This window comes from Eptatretus burgeri, chromosome 9 (assembly GCF_056783735.1).
Source record: "Eptatretus burgeri isolate ZD-2024b chromosome 9, Ebu_testis_v1, whole genome shotgun sequence".
NCBI classification, from domain to species: Eukaryota; Metazoa; Chordata; class Myxini; order Myxiniformes; family Myxinidae; genus Eptatretus; species Eptatretus burgeri.
In genome coordinates, this window is record NC_140969.1 from 36,998,258 (window position 1) to 37,008,594 (window position 10,337).

Sequence of the window (10,337 nt, forward strand, 5' to 3'; positions counted from 1 at the left end):
GTGCAAGTGATTAATTTGTGGGAATCAAACAGTGCAAAAGGAGGAACTCTAAACACTCATCTCACAGGTTTGGGATAGCAGTACTGTACAAAACGAGAAGCCAGGCTCAGCCTTCATGGTGGTGAAATCCCTCAGTGACCAACAAGTGAAATAAACTTTTGGGAAGGGGAGAAGCTGCCCAGCAGTATTGAAGGCAAAAGATGGAGGAGCATCCAGGCAGCCTCATCTTCTGAGTTCTTGCGAATTGCAATGAGGAGGATCCACAATGAAAGCATCTCATACGATTTGAGTTTTTGTTTTATGTGGCTCTGTAACTTCCACAGAAATTGACAAAGGCAGCCAAGTCGGCAATGTCAGAGTTTGTGATAATGCTCTCGATGCTGCTACTAGAGCTATCATCTCTGTGGACATAGGAGTAATTCTTCACCATTGCAAGATGGGGATATATATATATATATATATATATATATATATATATATATATATATATATATATATATATATATATATATATATATATATATATATATATACATACACACATTATCAACAGTTTTGAATGGAATGCTTGCTTGAGTGCTTAAGCTACTTGATGAGCACTGCACAAGAAACTTTCAGCCATATCAAAGAATTTGACCCTCAAGGGGGAGATTTCGACACGATGCGTGGCAAATTGGAGGCGATAAAAAGTGGGTTGGTAGGAATTGAAAGCGGGTTTTATTTTAAACATTTACTTTTCCAAAACGTGGTGAAAATGCTATAATTCACTGTCGGTGACACAAAATACACCAGAATACTGAGATAGACGAGTCATGAAAAGGAGGTCCCAAGTAATACAACTTCAAACTCGGTGATTGTGGTGGCACCATATTAAATATTGTTCTCTCCACACCAATTAACACCGATGCTGGATGAATGGACAGAACTGGCTTTTACTCCCTTCGACTGTGTTCAACCCAAATGGAAGCGGCTCGCACACGCGGGAATCACAAGCAGCACACAAGACTCTAAGCTCTGATTTAAAGGGTTTTATTTCTCAAGCAAATAAATAAAAAGAACCAGGGAATGGTGGAATCACAACGGAGGGTTGTGGAAGGGAAGAAAGGGGAACACGTTATTGATAAATAAATAATTATATACAATGAGACTACGAAACCGATGACCCCACACACCGGATTCAAGCACAGACAGGGATAGGGGATGAGAACCAAATGAGGCCTTAGCTCTGCTGGTGGATGAGGAGGAAGCAGGTCCAAAGGGCAGGAGAGATGAACAGGCAATGAAGCAGGTGACTACACACCCGGGCAGGGCACCAAAGGCACACGAGCAGGGCGACAAAGACAAGAGCGGGACGACAGAGCAGGCAGAGGGCAAAGGGAGGAACACGAGAAGGCAGGCAGGCAGGAACCATGGACAGAGGCAGGACCACGGCCAAAAAACAGGTTCCTCCTCGAGGTCATACATCAACTGATCTTTAGTGCAATCCCAATTCTCCTGTCCTTGCTTCCCTTCACACCAAACTAACTCTAATCAGATACTCCAAAACTCCCCGCTCTCATGAGTTCTCCCGAGAGGTCCCAAAACTTCACCCTCTCGGGGCAACTCAAGGTCACAGCCCTTCTCGGGAGGTGATCCAAGCTCCACCCTTCTCTCTCTTCACTTAGGCCTCACTTCGGTGCCTCATCCGGTGGGACAAACAAGAGGTTATAGGTATGATTCCTAACCTCAATCGCTATATATGACAAAGCTTCACCCTCCATTTGGTCCACATTTAAACGGACAATTCTTAAGCTACGTTTCACTACTTAAATCACATCAACATGGGCAAACTACTCATACACGGACCATACTACTCTCTACATTTCTATCTTTTCGAAGGTAGTAGCTATTCCCCCCCACCCCCCTACAAATGTAAGAATGCCCTTTCTCTTTTATGAGCAGAGGAGGGGTTGGAGAGGGGTGGACAGAGAGTTGGGGTTCAGGGGATGGAGTGGAGAGCAAAGATCGGACAGAGTTGAGAGGTGGAGGTTGACATTGTAGCGTCAATGGCTCAACTAAAGTCGAGCTCGTTGAACTGGGAGGTTAAAATCCCGCATTGTACTGAACAGTTTTAACTCCTGTGGAGACGTTCAGTATTATGGCGGACTATGCGCACGTGGTTGTGAAGAGAGACACGAGAACCTTAGCTCTTGGAAAACAAACGGGTTTATTCCCAAACCAAAGAGATAAATCAGGGAATGGTGATCGTGATGAGACAATGGTGGGTTGGGATCGGGAAGAAAGGGGGAACACAGCATCAACAAATAAATAATTATATCCAGGGAGAATAAAACCTACGGTGCCACATTCCAGACTCAATCACAGACGGGAAAGGGACAAAACCGGGGACTCAGCTTTGGTGGTAGCGGTGGGGAGGATGGATGCGGAGCAGCCATGTGCAGGCGATGAGGAGGGATGAGGAGGTGATAATATGAGTAGGAAAGTTAAAAAAAACTTTATTGTGAATAAATCATTGTGGCCTGTTCCAAATCAGGGCATGGTTGAGCAGGCCAAAAAACATGGCGGCTTCAGTCCCCATCGAGGTAACCCAGGAAATGCCTTAAGACCCCATGGAGAGGGAGGTGGCTGAGGATGCACCTGATAAAGGATATAATTAAATAAGGCCGTTAATCATCTTCAAAAGGGGTGTTTTAATGAACCAAAACACCCAATTTTCACTCATGCACTCCCTTGGAGTTCCCTTTGGATGCATGCAAAGTTTCATGCTGATAGGCATCATGGTTTTGGAGTTATGGAGGTGACACATGCACTGACACACACACACACACACACACACACACACACACACACTTATTAGTATAGATATATATGCAATTTCAACACACACCTGGGCCACAAGTGTGCTTCGCTGATTGAGTCTTCAGTCAAAGTCCTCAGCGTCATTCCATTTTGGCCCGTCAACCTTGATATGGTCAGCTAAGGTGGGCAAGCAGAGGCAGATATGCCTCCACATGCAGAAAGTACACTTGGATGCATACGTACCCCTCCCCTCCGCCAGAGAAAACACAAACTATAACAACAAAACAACAACTTCCATTCCCAGAATCCACAGCACTGAAAATATATACTGGAGCAACCAAACAACCATCAAAACTTACAACATGCACCACTCAACAGCAAAACACCCCAAAAGCATGCAAAACCACACACACACACACACACACACACACACACACACACACACACACACACACACACATACACACACACACACACCAAGTAGAGAGAAGGGCAAAACACCAACAGCAGGGTTGAGAGAGGGGGAAACACCAACTTTAGACCCTAACTACTTTTGAAACATACGCTTTCAACCTTGTCGACCCCTTAGAGAACACTTTTTAGCCTTATAGACCCTGTTGGACCCCTTGGAGGCTTAGACCATTTAGACCTTAACACACCTCAGACATCTTAGACCGTTTAGACCTGCAGGCCTTTAGACCTGTTAGCCTCATTTAGACGCACACCACACAACCATCTTTCGAGTCTATTTGCAACATACAGACTGCAGTACACTGTATACCTTTTTCAGCAAGCAATGCGCAAGCTCCACCCATCCATAGGGTGGATACTCTGCTATAGTTTGTACATAATTTGCATATTGGGTCATCGAACTGCTTCACCAATCCACACCTCAAAGCCTATAGTTTGAGGTCAAAGGGTCAAAGGTCAAAATCACAAAATCGTCAATTTTTATCCTATCGACTTGAGATTTGAACAGAATTTGCGTATTGGTCCATTGAATTTGTTCACCAAGAATGAGAAAGATTGATTTTCCAATTTTGACATGTCAACGGTTTCCATGAAAACAATTTCAACCCATAATAATCAAATAGGACTTTTTGTGATTTTATTGCCAAACATACCTCAATAATTTTCGAACAGTGTATGTCAAATTACTTGCACAGCTTATTTCTATGTATGTGTAGTATATGTGAGGAAAATTTGGTCAAAACTAGTCAAAGGTCAAGGTCAAGGCATCCAAAAGATGCAAAACACCTATTAAGTCCCAGTTATAAAATTTACCAGCCAAATTTGTCATGCATAACATTCAATCATGTAAACACTTGATTGGTGAAATTTTCGAAATTGCCAAATTGCTGTTTCCATGGCAACTATTGTTTATTTGGATTTCACAAGTATCATGCTGAGCATGACATCTTTCTTTTTTATATTTGAAGAAACAGGCAAGCAAGCTGAAACCGCAGACTATTTCAGCAAAGCTTTATGGGATGCTTTTAAAAGGACAAGCTATTCACGTGGGCTTCGGAGGAAAAAAAAAACTCACTTGATATCATTTTAAGGCTTAATGGTGAATCGGGGCTGGCTTGCCAGTATCCTGTGAGCTTGGAGATAATTGTGTTGGTAACCGAGCGACAAGCTACATGACAGGAAGGAAGGTACATAACCACTGATAAGCATGAAGCTGGAAGGATGGCCTCTTTGGGTAATTTATGCTTTCTTGTATAGGGGGTCAGGCACGGCACCGTTCACAGCACGCTCGGGAAAGTGTACACCCCAAACCAACTTGTGTACTCCCAGAGAACTCGTAACACGACTTGACTTTAACAAAAAAAATAAACATAAAAATAAAAATAAAGCTGCCCAAATCACTCAATTACGATGTTTCAGGTTGAAATTCAAATGCACCTTATTATTAATAACATGCTTAGTGAGCTATAGTACAGTACAAAGTACTATACTTATGAGGGCAAAGCTCCAGTTGAGATTAGTACAGAGCCAATGTTGTGCAAGGAAAGTGAAAAGGTAGACTTTGGCGTAAAGGATTTCAAAGCAATTGAGGAAAACGCGATGAGAGATGGACGCTCTTCCTTGTCCTCGGGCCACTGGCCCTGGCTGAGAGACGGAAATCTAATATGGAAGCGCTTGTAACGCAATCCGGGACGAACACTTGAAGCCGTCCCAGGACGCTGGGATCGAGGCCGGCGGAAACAGCTGCTTCAAGTCGTTGCCAGAGAAAATTTGCCTTGTATATGTGATGTGCTTCCCAAAACCGATATCTCACTGAAATCCTAATAGGTGGTAAACGCCATAATGAGCTGTTGCTCACCCCATCGAGGTCTTGTCAACATCACGTTAATGTTACGGGATTAAAAAAAGGTTTTTTTTTCAGGAGCCTGCTTACTATGCAATGCTCCAGAATGTGCTTTTTTCCTTCCTTTCTCTCCCAAAGGAGTTCAAACATCAATGAGTGACAAATTATTTTAACTGACGAGAAGATGCCACCTTTTAGTCTTGCTGCCTCTTCAACAAAAAAGGTTGATAAACTTGTTGATATTTGAAAGAATTATTTAAACATTTCTTTCAAACAATATGGTTTCGCTTCGGGTTTAAATTATATTTGAAGTCTTGAATGTTAATATTCAATAATCCAATTGATACATTTTCATATCATTCTCTTGTTTTCATGAATACCATATTGTTGAACATGGTCTAAATGTTACGACAGCCTTATTATTACCACCTTCTTATGGGATCGGCCAAGGAACGTTTTTGGCTAAACTCTTGCACAAACTGGCTAGCCAGGCCTGCTATTCAACTGAAGGTCACAGGAATTTGTAATTTGTTCAGGGTGCCAGTGATAACTTGCGTACTCTTTGAGAAAGGCGCTGTGGGCTCTTAATATCCACTAACAAATCATAACAGACGGGACATTCAGTTTAATGTCCATCCGGGGAACGACGCACATATTGACGCCTTGTCCTGCATGTGAAACACCATGATGACATATTAAAATGTAATTTGTTCAGTCGACATTCGAACCCAAGCATGACAGTTCAGAGATGAGTGTGTGTACCTCTAAGTTATCCTTCCAGCTCATTAAATATAGTCTACAGGTCTCCTGCAGTAGTATTATGCATATGAGAGTATAACATGAACTAAACAAATGTGGAAGCATAATAAGTGATTATTCAGTTAAACCATCAGAAGTGCAGCTAAAGACCAATGTGTAAAAATTACATTCAATTTTGTACAAAAAAAAAGGTTTGGTGAAATCAATCGATTTTTAAAATTTTGTGTCACAGGTCAACCGATATTAAGCTCGTCCATAATGTTTTAGGTTAAAATACATGAGTCAGTGACAGTGTTCTAGCCGCTGAGAGTTTTCTGGGGAAACTTCCAGCAAGTGTGTAAAAAAAAAGCCTTGTCTAGAGGTCCATTGTGGAACATAACGGGCATCGGATTCGAGCGACATTTTCTCCTCCCTCGGCGCGTGAGGAAAAATGCGCTCAGAGCGGGCCACACGTCACCATGTCCCATGTCGTTTTGGGAACTGGCTCACCAGCATTGTACACCTGACATGAGCCTGTTTTGGGGGTAAATAAGGAATCAGCTAGAGTGGGTGAAATGAACCAAAAATACCGAACTCTGGCCCACGAACTTCGCCTCGTTTCCATCTGCGGCGCCATGACGCCTTTGCACGGTACGTCCTCCAACATTTCTGCGTCGTTGCTTAGCATCAGGCTTGTCTGCTGTTTTGAGAAGCACAGGGTAATATATTCAAAACAAGACTACTTTCTTGAAAACATTAAGGCTGAAGTGTAAGTGCTTATTGAATTTAGGCTGGGGTGCAAGATTAACAAACAGGCCTAACACGACAAACAAAATTTAACATAAAACAAAAGAAGCGGAAATACTTTAAAAAAACGAACAAAGCTTCTTGACACGATTAAACAAGAAGGGAGCCAATATCGACAAAGCAAGCCTTTCTTATATTACAGAATCTCAGGCCCATGGATGAGGTGGTACATGCTTGAAAAGGATGCTGGTCGGCCGAGTGATTACATGAATTACTCTTCGGAAACAACAAATAAAGCGTAAATCAATACAGTAAGCCGATATTACATCAGAACTTCATGGTATCACAGTAAAGCTGAAAGGACAACGAAACAAAGAAAGCTTACACAGCGATGAATGCTTAATCAACACATAAACAAGGCTTTCAGAACAAACAACTCCAACAACAATAAAACAATCGTACACAACAAAGAGTTAAAATTATTTAACAGAGCTTACTCAACAAACAAAGCATTCACTGCAAGCAATTAAAACCTAAAATAACAACAAGAACAACAACAACAAAAAACAATCAAAAACCAATCAAAGCCAGAGAAATTGCTCAATGAACAAAGAAAGAGCAAATTAAACAAATATAGTGAACGATAAAGAGTTCATATAAGGAGCATCGTATTTGGTCTTGACTGAGATCACACTACCTTCTGCCAACACTCATGAGACACCCTATTCAATTTAGGGAAATTGCCCACACGTGCAACTGATTTACATATCAGTGAATATCATTAATGAACATTCTCAATAGGCAGGGATGAGTATCATCGCTCAGTTTCAGAGCATAATTTCTTCGAGAAGGGAGTTAAAGGAATTCCAGTGAGAAGTGATAATCGACTGTCAGGGAGTGGCATCTCCATCAAGATGATTTTAACCATCCGAGACATCTCCAAATAAACTGTGTGGAACACCAAGAAAATGTCTTCACCATTAGTCTAACAAACCATGGAAAAAACCCCCTCAGGAGGGAAAATAACCCAGTGATGAGTTGTTGGAATGCTAAAGGTGTGTAGAGGGACATTCTAGACACAACTAGAAAGCATCTCAAAATGCAAAGCCCATCCGCATCCGCTTTGTACTCAAACTAAACTTGACGAAAACGAGAGTTCAAATTTTTTTTTAACATTTTATTCATTTGTGTTCTCCATATTCTCGGACTAAAGATTTGTAGAAGATTTGGTGACAAAAGGTCATTGGTAAAAATGTTATGGCCAAGACAGACACACTGGTTCAATCTATACAAATAAATGTCAGTGTGAGTTAGTTAGTCCATCCGTCCGTCTGTCTCCTCCATAACTCCAAAACCATGAAACCTAGTAACCCCAAACTTTTCATGCATACTAAGGGAACTCCAAGGTAATACATGAGTAAAAAAGTTGGTGTTTGGGTTCATTGAAACATTCCTCTTGAAGATAATTAACGGCCTCATTCAATTATCATTTATCATGGTGGCGTTATCCTTGGTTAGCTCACTGTCCCTTGCTGGGGTCTTAATTCACCATTGTTTTTGGCCTACTCAACAATGCCTTGATTTGAAGCTCAGTCATTGAATTAATACCAGGTGGGGTTGACTCAGCCTGTCATCCTTCCGAGGTTGGCAAAATGAATACCAGCTTGCTGGAATGATTGAGCCATGAGACTATCCTGTGTTGGAGTGGCGACCCATCCAGGATTGTGCCCAATTGCCCAGGAAACTGCTTCGGCAACACTGATGCTCTGCACAGAGTACGGTCCCAATGGATTTGGATTTTGTATCATTAAATGCCTCATCATCAAACCTACAAATTGCTGGATACATAGCAATGATTATAAACGCCCGGAGAAGCCAGCGTTTGTGGCTTTATTTTATTTCCGCACATGTCATAACCTCTAGAATCTCTCAATCTCAGCCAAATTTCAAAATTTGAACTTCTTAATTGACTTCAGCAGCAGCTCCAATTACTAAAAAAAAAAGTGTTCACTTGTCCAATTTGGACATTGCTTGACATTCTGGGTGTCTCCAGGTGCATGGTGTTTATATGACCGATTGGTGATCACTAATCACTTGCCAAGCCAGCCGTTCCTTATCAACCAATGAATTAGAGTGCTTGCTTGAGTGCTCACTTGGCGATCACTGCACAAGCCTGGTTGTTAGTTTCCTCGCCATGGCCATACATGGCAAAAGTATTCACACTGTAACTGAATATATTGAAAGACTTGAACAAAATTCAGAAACGATTCACCTGTGTTTCGCCCTGCATTATCATGCTGTCCCTCAGACAGTGGCTTGCTTGCTGAAAGTGTGCAATTTTATTTTGACGTTTCCCCTTTTTGTATGATCTTCTTTCATAATACGATATCACTTCGACAGAGATAGATACATGTAACAAAATTGAACGTTTCGTTTTTAAAAGTTTCTTCAACCATTTTGTTGGAGCACTTGTTTGGAGGGCTCGACAAGCTTCGATCTCTACAAGCATCCATGGTGATACCGTGGCACATTTCTCCATGGGGACACCTCCGGAGTTAAGAAGGCAAAATAATTTGGATGATTACAATGAGTAAAAATTGTTTTCAGTTGTTACAAAGCAATGAATCACCACATCACGGCAGGATAGTCAAGAGGTACGCACGCTAGCTCTAAGCTGTCTAGCCGGGGTTCGAATCCCGACACAGATATAAACTGTCACCCTGGTGTTTCACAGGCATGGTGATTCATCAATGTGTAGGCCATCTATCGGATGGAAGTTAAAATGGACAACACATCTGCCAGAATCCCGTCCCCCCCCTCACTCTCCCCTTCCCCCACTCTTCTCTCTCCTCTATCTCACCCCTCTCCCTCTCACTCTCACCCTCTTTTCCACCCCTCTCCCTCTCACTCTCTCTCTTCCATACCTCTCACACTCTTCAACCCCTCTCCCTCTCACACTCTTCCACCCCTCTCCCTCTCACTCTCTCTCTTCCACGCCTCTCACACTCTTCCACCCCTCTCCCTCTCACACTCTTCCACCCCTCTCCCTCTCACACTCTTCCACCCCTCTCCCTCTCACACTCTTCCACCCCTCTCCCTCTCACACTCTTCCACCCCTCTCCCTCTCACACTCTTCCACCCCTCTCCCTCTCACACTCTTCCACCCCTCTCCCTCTCACACTCTTCCACTCCTCTCCTCTCGCACTCTTCCGCCTCTCTCCCTCTCGCTCTCTTCCGCCCCTCTCCCTCTCGCTCTCTTGCACCCCTCTCCCTCTCCCTCTCACACTCTTCGACCCCTCTCCCTCTCGCTCTCTTCCACCCCTCTCCCTCTCACACTCTTCCACCCCTCTCCCTCTCACACTCTTCCACTCCTCTCCCTCTCACACTCTTCCGCCTCTCTCCCTCTCACACTCTTCCACTCCTCGCCCTCTCACACTCCTCCGCCTCTCTCCCTCTCGCTCTCTTCCGCCCCTCTCCCTCTCGCTCTCTTGCACCCCTCTCCCTCTCCCTCTCACACTCTTCGACCCCTCTCCCTCTTGCTCTCTTCCACCCCTCTCCCTCTCGCTCTCTTCCACCCCTCTCCATCTCTTCCACTCCTCTCCCTCTCGCTCTCAGCCACCCCTGTCCCTCTCCCGCACCCCTCTCGCTCTGTCTCTCTCCCACCCCTCTCGCTCTCTCTCCCTCATCCCTCTTGCTCTCCCCTCCCCCCCCCAAACTCTGTTAAGGGGATTGTTAAGGA

The 10,337-nt window shown here is 43.5% G+C and overlaps 1 long non-coding RNA gene across 1 annotated transcript in view; it reads right to left on the reverse strand.

The window, feature by feature from the left end:
• Window positions 1-1,030: 1,030 nt before the first annotated feature.
• The window catches only part of LOC147019913 (uncharacterized), a 39,264-nt gene continuing 29,957 nt past the window's right edge, over window positions 1,031-10,337 (reverse strand). Inside the window, exon 5 of the long non-coding RNA XR_015061570.1 lies at window positions 1,031-6,551. This is a non-coding gene — a long non-coding RNA (uncharacterized LOC147019913). The remainder of the gene's footprint in view (window positions 6,552-10,337) is intronic.